Genomic DNA, 23,110 nt, shown 5'->3' on the forward strand with positions numbered 1-23,110 from the left:
ATAATGGGAGTGTCGCCAGAGAATAGGACCATTGTGATGTCATTCTATGGTTATGATGTCACAATAGTACCATTGTGATATCACAATTGAATTGTAATCTCCTAATTCTGTAGTGATGTCACAAACAAATTATGCTGTCACAATAAGATTGTGATGGCCTATCAGTACAATTGTGATGTCATAATTCAGTTCTAATATCATGATTCCATAGTGATGGCCCAATAGAATCATTCTGATGTCACAATAAGATTGTGCTGTCCTACTAATAACATTGTGATGTTACAATACAATTGTAATGCCTTGGTAGTACCATTGTGATGTCACAATAAAAGTGTGATGTCACAATGTGATATTTTACTAATGTCTTAATTCCCTTGCAATATCAGAGTATTAGCACTGTGATGTCACAATATCTTTGTGATAACATAGTAGTATCATTGTAATGTCATAGTACAATTGTGATGTCACAATAGTACCATTGAGATGTCCAAATTCAATAGTTATGTCATAATTTTCTAGTGATTTCACAGTGGAATCATTGTGATATCACAATACGATTGTGATGTCCTACTAGTATGATTGTGATATCATAATTCCCTGGCGATCTCACAGTAGTAGCACTGTGATGTCACAATGTTTTGTGATATCATACTAGTACCATTGTATTGTCATAATCCAATCGTTCTTAGAGAATAGTACCATTGTGATGTCATAGTACAATTGTGATGTCACAATAGCAACATTGAGATGTCCCAATTGAACTGTAATGTCATAATTCTCTAGTGATGTCTCAATCGAAAAATTGTGATGTAACAATACAATGGTGATGTTCTATTAGTACCACTGTGTTATCACATTTCCATTGTGATGGCTTGTTAGTAGCATTATGATGTCATAATTAAATTTTGATGTCACAATGGTACAATTGTGACATTACAATATGATTGCGATGTTCTTCTACTACCATTGTGATGTCATAATTTCCTTGCGATGTCAAAATAGTAGCATTGTGATATCAGAATGTCTTTGTGATATCCTAATAGGGCCGATGTGAAGTTATAATGACATTGTGACTACAGGATAATACCATTGTGATGTCATAGTACAATTGTGATGTCACAGTAATACCACTTTGGTGTCATAATTCAATTATAATATAATAATTCTCTAGTGATGTCACAGTCCAACCATTGTGATGTCACAATATGATTGTGATGTCCTACTAGTAACACTGTGATGTTAAAATGTCATTGTGATGTCTTGGTAGTGCTGTTGTGATTTCATCATAAAATTGTGATGTCATAATCCAACAATTGTAATAACACACTACAACTGTCGTGTCCTATTAGTACGCTTGTGATCTCACAATACGATTGTGATGTTGTACTACTACTGTTGTGTTGTCATAATTCCCTTGTGATTTCGCAATAGTAGCATTGTGATGTCGCAATGTCTTTTAGTACCATTGTGCTATTATAATGCTATTGTAACTAGAGAATAGTGTCATTGTGATGTCATAGTACAATTGTGATGTCACGGTTGTACCATTGTGATGTCACAAGACAATTGTGATATCACTATTTTACCTTTCTGATGTCAAAAGTCAATTGTAATGTCATAATTTTCTAGTGATGTCCCAAACGAACCATTGAGATGTGAAAATAAGATTGTGATACCTTTCTAGTACAGTTAAGTTGTCACAAGGTAAAGTCATCATTCCCAAGTGATGGCCCAATAGAAACATTGTGGTGTCACAATATGACTGTGATGTCTTACTAGTAACATTGGGATGTTACAGTACCACTGTGATTTCTTGGAAGTACCATTTTGTTGTAATAGTAAAATTATGATGTCACAATCATACCATTGTGATATCACAATGTGATTGTGATGTCCTACTAGTTTGATTTTGGTGTTATAATTCCCTTGTGATGTCTCTGTGGTAACATTGTGATGTTCCAATATCCTTGTGTTTTCATAATAGTACCTTTGTGATGTCATAATGCCATTGTGAATAGAGAATAGTACAATTGCAATGTCATTGTATAATTGTGATGTCACAATTGTACCATTGTGATATCATAATTCAATTGTAATGTCATAATTCTCTAGTGATGTCAAAATCAAACCCTTCTGATGTGATTGAGATGTCCTACTACTAACATTTTGATGTCACAATATTGCTGTGATTTCACCATAGTAACATTGTGAGGTCATAGTAAAACTGTGATGTTAAATTCACACCTTTGTGATGTCACAATACTATTTTGATGTTCTATGAGTACAGTTGTGATGTTACTATTCAATTCTTACTACTGAATTTCCTAGTGATGGCCCAGTGGAAACATTGTGATGTCACAATATGATTGTGATGTTCTCCTACTACCATTGTGATGTCATGAATCCCTTGCTATGTCAAAATAATAGCAGTGAGATGTAAAATTGCTTTGTGATATTCTCATAGAACCATTGTGAAGTCACAATTCAATTTTAATGTCATGATTCTGTAGTGATGGCCCAATAGGCACATTAAAATGTGATATTATGATTGTGACATGCTACTAGTAACATTGTGATGTCATAATACCATCGTGATGTCTTGGTAGAATTGTAATATCATAATATCATGATGGCACAATCGTACCATTCTGATTTCAAAGTATGATTGTGATGGCCTACTAGTTTACAGTTGTGATGTCATAATTCCCTTGCAATGTCACAATAGTAACATGGTGATGTCACAATGTCTCTGTGATATCATAATAGTACCATTGTGATATCAGAATGCCATTTTGACTAGAGAAATGTACCATTGTAAGGTCATAGTACAATTGTGATGTTACAATCGTACCATAGTGATTTCACAATAAGATTGTGATGTCCTACTAGTACCACTGTGATATCATAATTCCCTTGCGATGTCACAATAGTAGCATTGTGACGGCAAAATATCTTTGTGATATATTAGTGCCTTACTGATATCATAATGCCATTGTTATGTCATATTAAAATTGTGATGTCGCAATAGTAACATTTGATGTCACAATTCAATTGTAATGCCATAATTCACTAGTGATGTCACAGTCGAACCATTATGATGTCACAATACGATTGTGATATCCTACTAATCCAACTGTGATTTTGCAATATGATTTTGATGTCCTAGTCACCATTGTGTTGTCAGAATGTTTTGTGATATCCTAATAGTACCACTCAGATGTCATAATGCCATTGTGACAAGAGAATAGTACCATTGTGATATCATATTTCAACTGTCATTCCACAATATTATCATTGTGATGTCACAATACGATTGTGATGTCCTACGGGTACCATTGTGATGGCATAATACACTTGTAATATCACAATAGTAGCATTGTGATGTCACAATGTCTTTGTGGTATCCTTATAGTAACATTTGATGTCATAATTCCATTGTGACTACAGAATATTACCATTGTGATGTCATAGTAAAATTGTGGTGTCACAATAGTACCATTGTGATATCTCAAGTCAATGGTAATGTCATAATACTCCAGTAATATCACCATCACAATATTGTGATATCACAATAGGATTGTGATGTCCTATTAGTATCATTGTGATGTCATAATATGCTTGTGATGTCACAATAGTAGCTTTGTGATGTCACAATATCTTTGTGATATCCTACTAGTACCATTGTGATATCATAGTACAATTGTGATGTCACAAGAATACCATTGTGATTCTACAAGGCAATTGTAATGTCATTATTCTCTAGTGATATCAAAATCACATAGTTCTGACATCTCAATAGGATTGTGATGTCCTACTAGTACTATTGTGATGTCATAAAAACCTTGTAAGGTCACAATAGTAGCATTGTGATGTCACAATGTTTGTGATATTCTTTTATTACCATTGTGATGTCATGATGCCATTGTGACTACAGAATAGAACCATTGTGATGTCATTATACAATTTTGGTGACACAAGAGTACCATTGTGATGTCACAAGTCAACTGAAATATTATAATTCTCTATTAATGTCAAAATAACTAAATTGTGATGTCACAATAAGATTGTGTTGTCCTCCCAGTACAATTGTTATGTTATAATAGCATTGCGATGTCACAATAGTAGCTTTCTAAAATCACATTGTCTTTGTGATATCCTAATATTACCATTGATGTGTCATAATACCATTGTGACAAGACAATAGTATCATTGTGATGTCAGAGTATAATTGTGTTGTCACAATAGTACCATTATAATGTAACAATGGTACCATTGTGATGTCTAAATTCAATGGTAATGTCATAATTTTCTAGTGATGTCACTATTGAAACATTTCGATGTCAAAATGAGATTGTGATGTCCCACTAGTACCATTGTCATGTCATAATACACTAGTGATGTCACAATAGTAGCATTGTGATGTCACACTGTCTTTGTGATATCCTAACAGTACCATTGTGATGTCATAATGCCATTGTGAATAGAGAGTAGTCCTTAGAGAAAACATAGTACAATTTTGATGTCACAATAATACCATTGTGATGGGACAATTCAACTGTAATATTATAATTCTCTAGTGAAGTCACAAACGAACCATTGTGGTGTCACAATGTGACTGTGATCTCCTGTTAGAACCATTGTCATGCCATAATACACTTGCAATGCCACAATAATAACATTGTGATGTCACAATACAATTGTGATGTCCTACTAGTGTAAAACCTGGGGTCTCACACCTCAGGAGTTGAAGATTGTGCCCTTCCCAGAAACTCCCACAGACCATGACTCCTTGCAAAAGCAAAAGGTTTATTAACCATTGCGCAATGGGGTCACCCCTGCTGGCCAGCAAAGAGTGGCACCAGGAGACAAAGGCCTTTAGGTTTTTAAAAGAAAAATTGTGGGAAATTTGAAGTTGCAGTTTTGGCAATTCAGGATCGGATGAGGAAGCTATGAAGTAAGATAATTGGTTAGTCTTAGGTGCTCAAGCTTGGCCAGTCCTGCCAAGTGTGGATGCAGCTACAATTGAAGGTGGGGGTGGTTAGCTCATCCTTGAAGATTAGGGCTGTGGGCTCTTGGCCAGAGGTCAGAAGCTACTCAGAAGAAGTCTGGGTTGGTTGTTAAGAAACACTATCTCGAAGACAAGGGTCTGGTTGTTCTTTTTCCTGAGTGAAGGTCATTGCGTACTCGCTTTTTTTTCTATCTGTCCTCATAGATAGGGTCACATTTCTCCGTTCTCTGGAAAGGTAATAAGAGGCTTTAGATTAAGCAGGACCTAAAACTTAAAACTATAGGCTTTAGAAGACATACAGGTTACAAAGTTAGTCTAACCCTTTCATTCCCCCTTCTCCTTGTAACTGCTTCAATCACGAAGCAGCTGCACAGTGAGAATTTTGTCTTATGAATTTGTTTTCTTTTTACTCAACATTTCAGCCTGTAGAATGGGACAATGGGCTGGAGATCCATCTTCTGGAATTTCTTCATGCTGATGATTGGACCATTGATATCTCATTTTGAAAGAGGCTGAAATGCTGGTCAAAAGTTGGGGCGAGTACGTGGGTAGTTACCTTAGTCTGTAATTATCTGGGTTTTTGTTTGCATTCCATGCCCAGTCATATTTACTCTTTGGTGATGTTGTTTTAGCATAAGCACTTGCAGTGAACTAATCTTTTTCTTAATAAACGCAACCAGACAATGTATAATGCAGGGTTTAAACACTGAAAAAACAAGCAGAGTAGCTAAGGGTCCCATTTCTTGAGTTCCCAAGGGAGTTGCTTTTAAATGAATTTCAGGATTTTTTTCCCGGATCTTTAGAGCTCCCTCCCAAGATACTAGAATCCCTTACTTTGATGCCAAAATCATGGCCTTTTGGCCAATCATAAGTTTTTCCTAATTTAGTAAAGATTACTAGGAGCTGGTCAATGAGGCAGTCCTTAACAGTCTTTGGTTAGTTTATCCGATTGAAGAGATAGGGAGCAGTCATGTCAGCTTCCACCGTCCAGATTTCAGCTTGCAGTGCATAGCTGATCCCAGAAATAGAGTCAACCAGGTGAAAATCTGCTGAGACAAATTCAGATTAGAGACAGAAGTTAAGATTTGTTTGTTAAATGGGAAAAGTGAGGAATCTCAACACCAGAGAAAAACTCATCTGGGATCCATTTGAGCTATGCCAGATCCAAGTCTCATGACCTTTTGATTTTTATAAACCCATATGAATTTCTGGTACACAGAAGGAAATATATATATATTAAAAAACTCAGAAAAGTAACATCAGCAAATCTAATACAACAACCTTTTGAGAGTAACAGGTAAAACTATATCCAACAGAATGGGTACCAGTCAGCTGCTTGTTTTATATCTTTTATAAACAACTTAAGTGTGTCCATGTGGCAGCCTTTTTGGAGTTAATGGCATCTGAGCAGTAGAATTTAGCCTCTTGGCTATTTTTCAAAGTCCAGTCTCTTATACACTGACCTTGGTGGTCCTACAGCAGACTGCTCTGACCCTGAGAAACTCCGTGCAACCATAGTAACCAGACAGCAGGCTCTGTGCAACCTTGAGTAAGCCCTCCTATATTTTGGCTAAGTAAAATTGCCTGCATGAGAAACTGCTTGTACTTTATATTTTTAACTTGACCTCTTATATCCTCAGACTCTATATAAAGTTTATATCTTTTTTATTTAACTATGATTATAAGACATTGGCAACTGATGTAAAGCCTGTGATCAGGGCAAACCTGTCTTCCTTTTTACATAAAAGATATTGTATCTAGTAGTTTTAACTAACTAATGAACTATTTAATGAGCTGATAATGGACCTAATTGTCTGCTCTTTAGCTGCCACGCTACCATTAACTAAGCCTAGCCTTCCAGCCTAGCCGTCAATGTGATCAGAGACGTGAGAAGGATAAATTATGAGCTAAGTAAATGTACCAATCAAAATGACAGAGATGACTAGTTAGTTTATCACCTAGGCAGTGTCCCTGTCTCCTGTGGTCTCCTGGTTTCCTTAGCAGAGGCAGTCCAGCCATTAGGCATAGAGGATGAGAAGCTGCTTTTGTGGAAAGAAGGAACATGAGAGATTGACCTCACCTTGCGTCTCGCAATGTGAAACAATGACTCTTCAGGTATCCAAGCCTTTGTCCACAGGTTTAGCTGGGCCCTGACAGTAGGCCAGTTGAGGCAGTATTGCCCAGTGGTTAGCATACCATAATCCACAGTTGCAGTCATTTATTGTTGTGTCCAAATCTTCTCGGAGACCTTGGTGAGCTACTGCCAGAATTTTGGGACTTTCTGTCACAATACTTACACATGTTAAAATGCCATATTTATCAGATCTCTGATAAGCTTGAGGGCCAGCATATCTGAATTATTCTCTATCTATTTTTATCATTTGCCCTAAACTGTATCCTATAAAACAGAAAGTTAGACTCTTAATTCTGGCATATTTTTTTTTGATGCATGTTTCAGAACCAAATTTCAAGTAGATCTATATAGGCAACTTTATGGTTAACCATCCCAAATTTAGCCCCAAAGAAAACAACCTAAACAAAGGAACTAGATTAACATCAGTCTTTAGTGTAACTTTAAAGCTGCTCTTTCTGGACTAAAATCAAAGACCTTTAATTGGCCACAATTTATAAAGGGGCTAGCAAATCTTACGAATCTCATTATCTTTTTTAAAACTTAACTGCAAAAAGCTTTACACACTGGGATCAAATAAGTTTTAGAACCAATTGCCTATCAGAACAGTACAGAAAAAACAACAGTATAGAACAAACAGAACAGTATAGAACAATTTTTAACTGTATGAATTATTCTGTCCACAACAAACCTGTCAGCCAGAACATTTTTTCTTTAAAGACCACAAGAAAACATTCTGCAATGAAGAATCACCAGCGTTTTTACAGTTTTTAAAATCATATTTGCAGGTATAAAGAACCAAAACAAACATCATTTATATATTCATATGCCCCCTGGCTGGCTTAACCAGACATTTTTGCTTTAGACAAACTATATTTTTCTTTAATATTCCTTCTCTTTATTATTATTCCAGTCTTTTTGCCTTCTCTCTTGCTTTTTAGACAACATAAAAACTTTCCTTAAAATCCTTCATATGGGTTCTTTCAGTAGTATAGAATATACTAAATTATTTTTTTAGATCTTTACCATCCTGACACAAAACACTGTAATAACTGCAGTTTTATTAATTGGCTCAAACAGCATGTCTTGGTTCTACTTTGCAAAAGTAATAAAATAAACACCAAGGTCTTTTGAGCTCCCCAAAGATTTAAGAAACTGTTTTAAGTTTTTTGTTAGACTTCCCAAGCGTTATTGCTTTGAAAACCTGATAAACTTTAAATGTTTTATCACCTTAAGTATATAAACATTTTTTAAAACTAGTTTTTGTAATATCAAAACAAGGTATCTTCTTTAGGAGTGAATTCACAGCACACAACCATAAGACCAAAATTTATCAGCACAAACAATTTAATCTTTAGAACCAGAAGTAGCTCCATCCTTCCAGCCCCTGTGCAACAGCCAGCACTGACTGAAGCCCATGGAAGGAGGGATGGAAGGAGGAAGGGGGTGGGGTGAACTGCTGCTCAGCAGCAGGAGGAGGCAGGTTTTAGGCCAATTCTGAGGGTGTGAGCATTCTGCCCAGCCAGTTCTCTGAGCGCCATCCCATCCTGAAATGTAGGCCATTCTGAGGAACAGAAAGTTTGTCATTTTTTTTCTTTTTAACTTTAACTGAAAGGTTATGTACCCTATATCTCAAGGGTGAGGGATAAAGGTATAGTCACAGTCTGTCCCATAATAAAGTTGTCCGTCAAGAAAGTCAAAGAGGTAACAATGATAGAGACAAAGAGAACAAGACAGGCAATTAGACAAGGGCGCCCTTATGGATGGTACCACAGAAATCTGATTGAGAGGCTGCCTCATGGCGGCCCTCTCTGACAAGAAACAGATGGGAGGATGACCGTCCCAGTCCTAGCCTCCCAAACTGGAGCGTCCTCTAGTTCTCAGTCAAGCAATATTCTGACACATCTGTCTATCGCAACGACTGATCAGATGACCAATTAAGGTCCAGATAGGCACACAAACAGAAACAGATTGGTAAGACAGCAACAAGCAAAACAAAACAGAAATCAGACTAACCTGTTCCGAGCTCGACTTCCGAGTTCAGTCTGATGAGGGTTGGGGAAGAGGCACGTCCTTTCCCGGCCAACACACCCAAAATGTAAGACCTGGGGTCTCACAGCTCAAAAGTTCAAGATCGCGCCCTTCCCAGAAACTCCCACAGACCATGACTCCTTGCCAAATCAAGAGGTTTATTAACCACTGCGCAAAGGAGTCACCCCTGCTGGTCATCAAAGAGTGGCACCAGGAGACAAAGACCTTTAGGTTTTTAAAAGAAAAATTGCAGGAAATTTGAAGTTGCAGTTTTGGCAATTTAGGCTTGGATAAGGAAGCTATAAAGTAAGATAATTGGTTAGTCTTAGGTGCTCAAGCTTGGCCAGTCCTGCCAAGTGTGAATGCAGCTGTAATTGAAGGTGGGGTTGGTTAGCCCATCCTTGAAGATTAGGGCTGCGGACTCATGGCCAGAGGTCAGAAGCTACTCAGCAGAAGTCTGGGTTGGTTGCTAAGAAACACTATCTCGAAGACAAGGGTCTGGTCATTCTTTTTGCTGAGTGAAGGTCATTGCATCATTGTATACTTGCTTTTTTTCTATCTGCCCTCATAGATAGGGTCACATTTCTCCATTCTCTGGAAAGGTAATAAAAGGCTTTAGCTTAACCAGGACCTAAAACTTAAAACTATAGGCTTTAGAAGACATACAGGTTACAAAGTTAGTCTAACCCTTTCACTAGTATCATTGTGATCTCATAATACACCCTTTCTCTAGTATCATTGTGATATCATAATACACTTGTGATGTCACAATAGTAGCTTTGTGAAGTCACAATGTCTTTCTGATATCCTAATTGTACCACTGTGAAGTCATAATTCCATTGTGACAAGAGCATAGTACCATTGTGATATCATAGTACAATTATGATGTCACAATTGTACCATTGTGATGTCACAATTCAATTGTAATGTCATAATTCTCTAGTGATGTCACAATTGAACCATTTTGATGTGATACTTAGATTGTGATGTCCTACTACTACCATTGTTATGTCATCATACAATTCTGATGTCACAATAGTAGCATTGTGATGTCACAATGTCTTTGTGAGGTCCTAATAGTAACATTGAGATGTCATAATGACATTGTGACTAGAGTATAGTACCATTGTAATATCATAGTACAATTGTGATGTCACAAGAGTACCATTGTGATGTCACAGGGCAATTGTAATATCATAATTCTCTAGTGATGTCACAATCACACCGCTCTGACATCCCAATAGGACTGTGATGTCCTACTAGTACTATTGTGATGTCATAAAAACCTCGTGAGGTCACAATAATTGCATTGTGATGTCACAATATGTTTGTGATATCCTTTTAGTACCATTGTGATGTCATTATGCCATTGTGACTACAGAATAGAACCATTGTGATGTCATTATACAATTTTGGTGCCACAAGAGTCCCATTGTGATGTCATATGTCAATTGAAATATTATAATTCTTTATTAATGTCAAAATAATTAAATTGTGATATCACAATAAGATCGTGTTTTCTTCCTAGTACCATTGTTATGTCATAATAGCATTGCTATGTCACAATAGTAGCTTTCTGAAATCACATTGTCTTTGTGATGTTGTAATATTACACTGATTTGTCATAATACCATTGTGACAAGACAATAGTACCATTGTGATGTCATAGTATAATTGTGTTATCAAAATAGTACCATTTTGATGTCACAATAAGACAATTGTGGTGTCACAATTCAATTGAAATGTCATAATTCTCTAGTGATGTCGCAATATTATTGTAATGTCCTGCTAGTACCATTGTGATCTAAGAATATCCTTGCGATATCACAATAGTAGCTTTGTGTAGTCACAATGTTTTTGTGATATCCTACTAGACTGACATGTCATAATGCCATTGTGATTAGAAAATAGTAACATTGTGATATCATAGTACATTTGTGTTGTCACAAGTGTATCATTATGATGTGACAAGTCAATTGAAATGTCATAATTCTCTAGTGATGTTATAATATGATTGTGATGTACTGCTAGGACCTTTGTGATGTCATAATATCCTTGCGATGTCACATTAATAGCTTTGTGGAATCACAATGTCTTTGTGATGTCCAAATAATACCATTGTGATGTCATAATGATATTGTGACAAGAGAATAGTACCATTGTGATGTGATAGTATAATTATGATATCACAATAGTACCATTGTGATGTCTCAAGTCACTGGTAATGTCATAATGCTCTAGTAATATCACAATCAGAAAATTGTGATGTCACAATATGATTGTGATGTCCTACTAGTATCATTGTGATGTCATAAAACCCTTGCGATGACACAATAATAGAATTGTGATGTCACAATGTCTTTGAGATATCCTATTAGTACCATTGAGATGTCATAATACCCTTGCTATGTCATAATAGTAACATTCTGATGTCACAGTGTATTTGTGGTATCCTAATAATACCATTGGGCTGTCATAATTCCATTATGACTAGAGAGTATTACCATTGTGATGTCATAGTACAATTGTGATGTCACAATAATACCATTGTGATGTTACCAGTCAATTATAATGTCACAATTCCCTATTTTTGTCCCAATCGAACCATTGTGATGTCACAATTCGATTTTGATGTCCTACTAGTGCCATTGTTATGTCTTAATACAATTGCAATGTCACAATAGTAACATTGCGATGTCACAATATCTTTGTTTTATGCCAATAGTACCATTGTGAAGTCATAATAGAATTGTGACTAGAGAATAGTACAATTGTTATGTCATAGTCCAATTTTGATGTCACAATAGTACCATTGGGGTGTCTCAATAAGATTGTAATGTCATAATTCTCTAGGGATGTCACAATCACACCATTATGAAGTCACAATATGAAAGTGATGTCCTACTAGTACCATTGTTTTGTCATAATACCCTTGTGATGTCACAATAGTAGCATCGTGATGTCACAATATCTTTATGATATCCTAATAGTACCATTGAGATGTCATAAAACCCTTGCTATGTCATAATAGTAGCATGGTGACATCACAATATCTTTGTGATATCCCACTAGTACTTTTGTCATATCAGAATGCCATTGTGACTAGAGAATGGTACCTTTGTGATGTCATAGTACAATTGTGATATCATAATACCGTTGTGATGTCACAATTAAAATGTAATGTCACAATAGTACCATTGGGATGTCACAATAAGATTGTAATCTCATAATTCATAGTAATGTCAAATTCAATTATAATGTCATAGTTCTAGAGTGATGTAAGAATTGAACCATTGTGATGTTCCAATACGATTGTGATGTCCTACTAGTACCATTGTTATGTCATAATACCCTTGTGATGTCACAATAGTAGAATTGTGAGGTCACAATGTCTTTGTAAAATCCTAATAGGACCATTGTGATGTCATAATGCCATTGTAACTAGAGAATTATTCCATTCTGATATCATAATACAGTTCTGAAGTCACAATAGTAACATTGTGATTATACAATTAAATTGTACTGTCATAATTCTCTAGTATTTTCACAAACACAAAATCTTGCTGTCACAATTGATCGTGATGTCCTATTTGTACCATTGTCATGTCATATTTCACTTCTGATGTCACAATAGTAGTATTGTGATGTCACATTTCAATTGTAATGTCATAATTCTCTGGTCATGTCACAATTGAAACATTGTGATGTCACAATACGATTGTGATATCCTACTAGTACCTTTGAGATGTCATAATACCCTTGCTATGACATAATAGTAGCATGGTGATGTCACAATATCTTTGTGATATCCCAGTAGTACTTTTGTCATATTAGGATGCCATTGTGACTAGAGAATGGTACAATTGTGATGTCACAAGACTACCATTGAAATGTCACAATTCAATTATAATGTCATATTTCTGGAATGATGTAAGAATCGAACCATTGTGATGTCACAACACGATTGTAATAGCCTACTAGCACCATTATGATGTAATAATTCACTTGCGATGTCAAAACACATTTGTGATTTCCTACTAGTACCATTATGATGTAATAATCCTCTTACAATGTCACAATAGTAGAATTGAGGTGACACAATGTCTTTGTGTATCTTAGTAGTACCACTGTGATGTTATAATGCCATTGTGACTACAGAGTAGTACCATTGTGATGTCATTGATAAATTGTTAGTCAAAATCCTACCATTGCGATGTCATCATTCAATTGTAACATCATAATTCTCTATCCATGTCACATTAGTACCATTGTGATATCACAATACGATTGTGACTTACTGGTAGAACAATTGTGATGTCATAATTCCCTTGTGATTTCACAATAATAGCATTGTGACGTGACAATATGATTGTAACATCCTAATAGGATCATTGTGATATCATAATGCCATTATGTCTAGACCATTGTACATTTTGATATCATTATACAATTGTGATGTCACAACAGTACTATTGTGATGTAACCATTCAATTGTAATGTCATAATTCTCCAGGGATATCACAATGAAACCAGTGTGATATCACAATGAGATTCTGATGTCCTTCTAGAACCATTGTGATGACATAATATCTTTGCGATATCTCAATAGTAGCATTGTGTTGTCCCAATGAGTTTCTGATATCCCAGTAGTACCATTGTAATGTCATCATGCCATTATGACTAGAGAATATTACCATTGTGAAGTCATAGTACAATTGTCATGTCACAATAATACCATTGTGATGTCACCAATTATAGTGTCATAATTCTCAATTGTTGTCACAATCGAACCATTGTGATGTCACAATATGATTGTAATGTCATAATTCTCTAGGGATGTCACAATCACAATCGTACCATTGTGATGTCACCCTATGATAGTAGCTTTGTGAAGTCACAATGTCTTTGTGATGTCAGAATTGTAACATTGTGAAGTCATAATGCCATTGTGATTACATCATAATACCATTGTGATGTCATAGTACATTTGTGATATCATAATACCGTTGTGACGTCACAATTAAAATGTAATGTCACAATAGTACCATTGGGATGTCACAATAAGATTGTAATCTCATAATTCTCTAGGGATGTCATGATCACACAATTATCATGTCACAATACAAACGTGATGTCCCACTAGTACCATTGTTATGTCATGATACACTAGTGATGTCACAATAGTAGAAATGTGAGGTCACAATATCCTTCTGATATCCTAATAGGATCACTGTTATGTCATAATGCCATAGTAACTAGAGAAGTGTTCCATTGTGATGTCATAGTACAGTTTTGATGTGATGCTATTACAATTGTGATGTAACAATTAAATTGTAATTTCATAATTTTCTAGTGAAGTCACAATCGAACCATTGTGTTGTCACAACATGATTGTGATGTCCTACTAGTACCATTGTGATGTAATAATACCCTTGTGATGTCACCATAGTAGCTTTGTGAAGTCACAATGTCTTGTGATGTCTGAATTGTACCACTGTGATGTCATAATGCCATTGTGATTACCTCATAGTACCTTTGTGATGTCATAGCACATTTGTGATACCTCAATACTACAGTTATGATGTCACAATTAAAATGTAATAGTGATGTCAAAATCGAACCATTTTCATGTCATGATGGGATTGTGATGTCATACTAGTACCATTGTTATGTCATGACACCCTTCTGATGTCACAATACTAGGATTGTGATGTCATAATAGTACCATTGTGATGTCTCAAGTCAATGGTAATGTCAGAGTTCACAAACACAAAATTGTGCTGTCACAATAGATTGTGATGCCCTACTTGTACCATTGTTACGTCATAATACCCTGGTGATGTCCCAATAGTAGCATTGTGATGTCCCAATACCTTTGTGCTATCCTGATAGTACCACTGTGATGTCATAATGCCATTATGACTATACAATTGTATATTGTGATACCATAATACAATTGTGATGTCACAATAGTACTATTGTGATGTAACCATTCAATTGTAGTGTTATAATTCTCTAGGGATGTCACAATGAAACCAGTGTGATGTCACAATGAGATTGTGATGTCCTCCTAAAACCATTGTGATGTCACAACATGATTGTGATGTCTTACTGGTAACGTTGTCATTTTCACGTTATTATTTTGATGTCCTACTAGTATAGTTGTGATGGCATAATTCACTTCTGATGTCCCAATCGAACCTTTGTGATGTCACAATACAATTGTAATATCCTACTAGTATCTTTGAGATGTCATAATACACCATCTATGTCATAACAGTAGCATGGTGACGTCACTATATCTTTGTGATATGCCAATATTACCATTGTGACTAGAGAACAGTACCATTGTGATGTCATAGTACAATTGTGATGTCATAAGTCTACGATTGTGATGTCACAATTAAATTATAATGTTATAGTTCTAGAGTGATGTAAGAATCGAACCATTGTGATGTCACAATATGATTGTGATGTCCTACTAGTACCATTCTTATGTAATAATATCTTGTGATGTCGCAATAGTAGCATTCCTACTCTGACTAGAGAATAGTACCATTGTGATTTCACAATTTTACCATTGTGATATCATAATTCAATTGTAATGTCCTAATTCCCTACTGATATCACAATTGAACTATTTTGATGTTACAATATGATTGTGACATATTACTCGTAACATTGTGATGTCAAAATATTATTGTGATATCCTACTAGTAATATCGTGATGCCACAATACGATTATAATATCCCAAAAGTAACGTTGTTATATCAAATTATCATTGGGCTGTTTTGGTATTAAAATTCTGATGTCATAATTCCCTTATGATTTCACAATAGTAGTATTGTGATATCACAATGTCTTTGTGATATCCTAATATTACCATTGTGATGGCATTATGCCATTGTGACTGGAGAATAGTACTATTTTTATGTCATAGTGCAATTGTGATGTCACAATAGTACCATTGTGATTTCACAATCAGATTGTAGTGTCATAATTCTTTTAGGATTTCAAAATACATCCACTGTGATATCACAATAAGATTGTGATGCTGTACTATTACCATTTTGATATCACAATATTATTGTGAGGTCCTACTAGTACAGTTGTGATGTCATAATTCCCTACTGATGTCAAAATAGTGCATTGTGATGTCACAATTCAATTTTAATGTAATAAATCTCTAGTCATGTCAAAATCGAACAATTGTGATGTGATGTCACAATACAATTGTGATATCCTAGTAGTACCATTGTGATGCCATAATGCCTTTGATATGTCATAATAGTCGCATTGTGATGTCTCAATGTCTTTGTGATATCCCAATAGTACATTTCTCATATCAGAATTCCATTTTGACTAGAGAATTGTAACATTGTGATGTTATATTACAATTGTGATGTCACAAGACTACCATTGTCATGTCACAAGTCAAATGTAATGTCATAATTCCCTGCTAGTACCGTTCTGGTGTCCTACTAGTACAATTGTGGTATCCTAGTAGTAACATTGTGATGTCACAATACAATTGTGATACTCCACTAGTAGAGTTGTGATTTCATGATAGGATTTTAACGCCCTGCTTGTAGAGTTGTGATGTCATAATTTCCTTGTGAGGTAACAATAGTAGCATTGTGATGTCACAATGTAGTTTTGATATCCTAATATTACCATTGGAATGTAATAATGCCATTGTCACTAGAGAAGAATAGGATTGTGATGTCATAACACAATTGTATTTCACAATAGTACCATTGTGATGTCACAATTCAATTGTAATATCATAATTCTCTAGTGATGCCACAAGCAAACAATTGTGATATCACAATATGATTGTGATGTTCTACTAGCACCATTGAGATATTATAATACCCTTGCCATGTCACAATAGTAGCATTGTAATTTGTGATATTATTGTCTTTGTGATATCATACTAGTACCATTGTCATAGTACACTATCGATTTTATAATAGTAGCTTTTTTTACTTCACAATATCTTTGTGATATCCTAATAGTACCATTGTGATGTCATGTTGCCATTGGGCCTAGAGAATAGTATCACTGTGATGTCCTAATACAAGTGTGATGTCACAATAGTACCATGGAGATGTCACAATTGTACCATTGTGATGTCACAATTCAATCGTAATGTCATAATTACCATCTGACCTCATCCCTCCTCCCTCATCTCACCTCCCTCATCTCACCTCCCACATCCTTCCGCCCTCATCTCACCTCCTACATCCCTCCTCCCTCAACCCTCCTCCCTCATTATTCCAGCCTTATCCCTCCTCCCAAATCACTCCTCCCTCATCTCTTCTCATACAGCCATTATCTTTCCTCCTTACTCCCTTCTCCCTGAACCCTCCTTTCTCATCACTGCTCCATCATTCCTCCACCCTTATTCCTCCTCCCAAATCCCTCCTCCCTAATCTTTCCTCTCCCACCATCTCCCTCCCTCTCTCCCTCTGTCTTTCTCATTCTCTGTCTCTTTCCCTCTGTCCCTCTCTCCTTCTCCCTCCCTCCCTCCCCCCCCTCTCTCCCGCTATTCCTCTCTCCATGGCTCACTCTATTCCTCCCTCCCTGGCTCACTCTGCTCCTTTGTCTCTCTTCATGTATGTCTCCCTCCTGCTTTCTCCTTCTATGGCTCTGTCTCCCTCTATTTCCTTCTGTGTCTCCCTCTCTTTTCCTCTCCCTCTCCCTCTCCATCTCTCAATTTCTCTCCTCTCTCCCTCTCACCTTCTGTCTCTCCCTCTGTCTACCTCTCTCTTTCTCCCTCTCCCCTCTCTCTCCATCTTTCTCTCCCTCTCTTTTTCTCTCCCTCTCCTGTGTCTCTCTCTCTGTGAGTCTCTCTCTCCCTCTCTCTCTTTCACTCTCTCCTGTCTGCCTCTCTCTCTCCATCTTTCTCCCTCTCTCTCTTTCTCTCTCTCCTTATGTCTCTCTCACTGTGAGTCTCTCTCTCTCTTTCTCTCTCTCCTTATGTCTCTCTCACTGTGAGTCTCTCTCTCTCCCTCTCTCTCTTCCACTCTCTTCTTGTCCATCTCTCCCCCTCTCTCTCCCTTTATTCCTCTCTCCCTCTGTCCTTCTCTTCCTGTTTTTCTCCCTCTCTGTTTCTCCTTCTCCCTATCTCCTACTCTCTATCTTTCTTTCTCCCTCCCTCTCTCTGTACCACAGTTCCTCTCTCCCTGTCTCTCTCTTTCATCCTTCTCTCCCTCTCTCTTACTCTCTCTCCCTCACTCTCCCTCTCTCTTTCTCTCCCTCTTTCTCCCTCCTATTGTCCCTCTCTTTCCCTCTGTCCCTCTATTTCTCTTTCCCTAGCTCCCTCTATTCCTGTGTCTCTCTTCCTGTGTGTCTTCTGCCCACTTTCTCCTTTATGGTTCTCTCTTCCTCTCTCTCTCTTTCTCCCTTTCTCCCTTTCTCCCCTTATCTGCCTCCTCTCTCTCTCCCCTGTCTCCCTCTGTCCCACCCTCACCCTCTCTCTCACTCCCTCTCTACTTCTCTCTATCTCTCCCACTCTTCCTTTCTCTTCCTTGCAGCACCCCCTCTTTCCCTCTCTCCAATTCTCTCCCTCTCCCTCTGTCCCCCTCTCTCTTCCTCTCTGTTCCTCCCTATCCCTCACTCTCCCTCTCTATCCCTCTCCCTTCCTCTCCTTCTCTCCCTCTGTCTACCTCCCTCTCTCACTCTTTCTCTCCATCTCTCTCTCCATCTCTCTTCCTCTCTCTCCCTCTCTCCAAATCTCTCCCTCCCTATTCCTCTCTCTCTTTCTCTCCCTCTCACTCACTCTCACCCTGTGTCTCCCTTTCTCTCCCTCTCTCTTTCCCACTCTCCCTCTGTTACTGCCTGCAGCAACACCTGAATACTGCCTGAGTGAGAGCTGTGGGGGTGGGGTGGGGAGACAGACAACACAAGGAAGACACCAAGTCAAGGTTTCTGATCAAGGTGCCTTTTACCAAACATACAAGCAGCACTTATAAAGCAAAGGATCACAAGCAATTTTCTCATGGTAACAGCTCATCTTGGCAAAGCATCCAAGGATTCACTCAAGGTTACACAAAGTTTACTGTCTGGTCCCAAGGGCTGCACAGAGTTTGTTATCTAGTTGTCATGAAAAGAACACCCGCTAGAAAAGTTGCCAAGGTCAGTCTCTGAGAAACTGAACTTTAAGTGAGAAACATGTCTGCCAAGGCCAGGAGGCAAAACTCCATTAACCAGACTCCTTCATCCCTCTCTCCATATCTCTCCCCTCATGCCCTCTTTGTACATCTATCCTCTCTCTCTATCTCTCTCCTACTATCCACATCTCTTCACTCTCCCTTTCTCTCTCCCTCTGTCCTCCTCTCTCTCTCCAACCATCTCCCAACCTCTCTCTCCCTTTTTCTCCCTCCCTCTCTCACTCTCTCTATTCCTCTCTCCCTGGATTCCTCTATTCCTGTGTCTCTGTTCCTGTATGTCTCTCACCCACTTTCTCCTTTATGGCTCTCTCTTCTTCTCTCTTTCTCCCTCTGTCTCCCTCTATCTCCTTCTCTCTCCCTCTGTCTGCATCTTTCTCTCTCCCTCTCTTTCTCCATCTCTCGATCCCTCTCACTCTTTCTCTACTTAATGTATTCCTGCCTCTCTCTCTCTCCTTCTCTCTCCCTCTCAACCTCACTCTTCCTTTCCATCTCTCTGCCTCTCTTTCCCTCCATGCTTCTCTCTCACTCTCCCTAGCCTCCTCTCTCCCTCTATCTCATCCACTCTCTCCCTCACTCCCTCTCTTTCCCTCTCTCCATTTCCCTCTCTCTCCCTCACTCTCTCTGTCCCCTTCTCTCTTTCTCTCTCCCTATCTCTCCATTTTTCTCATTCTCTCCTCTCTCCTTCTCTCTCCCTCTCCCTCACTCTTCCTCTCTCCATCTCCCTCTGAGTCTGTCCCCCTCTCTCCCTCTCTTTCATGTGCTCCAGCTCTCTCTCTCTAGATCCCTCATTACCTCTTTCCCCTATCTCAACCACCCTCTCTCCCTCTCTTTCCCTCTCGCCCCTCCTTCTCTCTCTCTAGCTCTCTTGCCCTGTTTCCCTCTCTCTGTCTCTCTCCTCTCTTTCTCTCTCCCTATCTCTCTCCCTCTCAATTTCTTTCTCCCTCAACATCTCTCCCTCTCTCTTTCCCTCTCTCTCTCTCTTAATTTCTCTCCCTCCCTACTTCTATCCCTACCTATTTGTTCCTCTCTTCCTCTCTCTCTCCATATCTCTTCCTCCCTATCCCTCACTCTCCCTTTCCCTCTCCCACTTTCTCTACCTATCTCTCTCCATCTCTTCCTCTCTCCTTCTCCCTCCCTTTCCCTCACACTTCCTCTCCCCCTCTTTCCCTCTCTCCCTCTCTCTCCCTCTTTCTAGCTCCTTCTCTACCTCTCTCTTGCACTATTTCTCCCTCAATCCCTCTCTTTCCCTCTCCTCAACACTCCCTCTCCCTCCCTATTCCTCTCTCTCTCCTTCTCTCTTTCTCTCTCTCACTCTTCCTCTCTCTCTCCCTCCTTCTGTCTCTCCCTCTCTCTGTCTTTCTTCCCCCTCTCTATCTCTCTTCTGCTCTCTTCCTGTCTCCCCCTCTCGCCCTCTCCCTTTCTCTCCCTCTTTCTCAGTGTGTGTCTTTCTCCCACTCCCTCTCTTCCTGTGCATCTCTCCCTCTGAATAGGTCCCCCTCCCTCTCTTCCACCCTGTCTATTTCCATCCCTCCCTCTCTCTCCCTCTATTCATCTCTCACTCTGTCCTTCTCTTCCTGTGTCTCTCCCTCTATGTTCCTACTTCTCCCTCTCTCTCCCCGTCTCTCCTACTCTCTCCCCCTTACTCCATTTATTTCTCCCTCCCTCTCTCTGTCCCTCTCTTCCTCTCTCCCTCTGTCTCTCTATTTCTCCCTTCTCTCTCCCACTCTCTCTCTCCCTCCCTCTTTCTTGCTCCTATCCTGCCTCTCTTTCCCTCTGTTCTTCTCCCCTTCTCTCTACCCCTCTCTGCTCCCTCCCTCCCTCTCTCTCTATTCCTCTCCCTAGCTCCCTCTATTCCTGTGTCTCTCATCCTGTGTGTCTTCTGCACACTTTCTCCTTTATGTCTTTCTCTTACTCTAACTCTCCCTCTTCCTCCCTCTTTTTCCCTTCCTCTGTCACTCTTTCTCTCTCTCTCTCCCTCTCTGTCTTTCTCCCTCTATCTCACTCTCTCTTCCCCTCTCTCTCCCTCTCTCCCCCTCTCTTCTTCTCACTCCCTCTCACTCCATTTCTTTCTCCCTCAATCTGTCTACATCTCATCCTCCCTCTCTCCCTTCCTCTCTCCCTCTCTCCTTCTCCCTCCCTATGTCTCTCTCACTGTGTGTCTCCCTTCCTCTCTATCTCTCTCCCTGGCTCCCTCTCTCTCGACCCCCTCTCCCTCTCTCGTCCTCTCTCCTTCACTCTCCCTCTCACCCTCACTCTTCCTTTCCCTCTCTCTCCACCTCTTTCCATTTCTTTCCCTCCCTAATGCTCTCTCCCTCTCTCTCTGTCTCTGTCTCTCTCCCTTGCTCCCTCTCTCCATCTCAACCACTCTCTCCCTCATTCCCTCTCCTTCCCTCTCTCCCTCTATATCCATAACTTTGTCTGCCTCTCTCTTCCTCTCTCCTCTCTCCTTCTCTCTTCCTCTATCCCTCACTCTTCCTCTCTCCATCTATCTCTCTCTCCCTCTCTTTCCTGCCCTCCAGCTCTCTCCCTTTCTCTCATTCCCTCACTATCTCTCTGCCTCTATCTGAAACTCTCTCCCTCTCTTTTCTCTCTCCGTCTCACTCTCTCCTCTTCCTCTCTCCCTCTCTTCCTCTCTCTCCATTTCTTTCTCCCTCAACTTCTATCCTTCTCCCTCCCTCTCTCCTTCTATCTCTCCCTATTTATTCCTCTCTTCCTCTCTCTCTCCATATCTCTTCCTCCCTATCCCTCACTCTCCCTCCCTCTCTTCCAATTTCTGTACCTATATCTCTCCCTCTCTCTATCTTTCTCCTTCTCTCTCCCTCGTGCTTCCTCTCTTCCTCTCTCCCTTTCCCTCCCTAGCACTCTCTCCCTCTCTAGCTCCCTCTCTATTTCTCTCCCTCTACCTATCTCTCCCTCTATCCCTCTTTCCCTCTCCTCAACACTCTCACTCTCCCTTCCTATGCCTCTCTCTCCTTCTCTCTCTCTCACACACTTCCTCTCTCTTCCTCTGTCTCACCCTCTTTCTCCATCTCTCTTCTGCTCTCTTCCTGTCTCCCTCTCTCTCCCTTTTTCCCCTCTGTCTCAGTGTGTCTTTCTCCCACTCTCTCTGTGCCTCTCTCCCTCTAACTAGCTCTCCCTCCCTCTCTTCTACTCTCTCCTTTTCCATCCATCCCTTTCTCTCCCTCTATGTTCCTCCTTCTCTCTCTCTTTCACTCTCTCCCTTTCTTTCTCCCTCCCTCTCTCTATAGCTCACTTTCTCTCTCTGTCTCTCTATTTCTCCCTTCTCTCCCTCTTTCTTCCTCTCCCTCACTCTCCCTCACTCTCTCCCTCTTTCTCCCTCCTATTATCACTCTCTTTCTCTCTCTTCTTCTCTCCCTCCCTCCCTCCCTGTATTCCTCTCTCCATAAGCTCCCTCCATTCCTGTGTCTCTCTTCCTGTGTGTCTTCTGCCCACTTTCTCTTTTATGGCTTTCTCTTCCTCTCTCTTCCTCTCCCTCCCTGTCTCTCTCCCCCTCTAGCTTCCTCAGGCCCACCTTCACCCTTTCTCTCTCTCCCTCTGTCCCAACCTCACCCTCTCTTTTACTCCCTCTCTACCTCTATCTCTACCTCTCTCCCACTCTCCCTCTCTCTTCCTCACACCCCTCTCTTTCCCTCCCTCCAACTCTCTCCCTCCCTATTCTTCTCTCCTCTCTGTACTTCTCTCTTTCCCTCTCCCTTTCTCTCCCTCTCTCAGTGTGTCTCTCTGCCACTGCCTCTCCCCCTGGC

This window comes from Meriones unguiculatus, chromosome X (genome assembly GCF_030254825.1).
Source record: "Meriones unguiculatus strain TT.TT164.6M chromosome X, Bangor_MerUng_6.1, whole genome shotgun sequence".
Classification (NCBI taxonomy): domain Eukaryota; kingdom Metazoa; phylum Chordata; class Mammalia; order Rodentia; family Muridae; genus Meriones; species Meriones unguiculatus.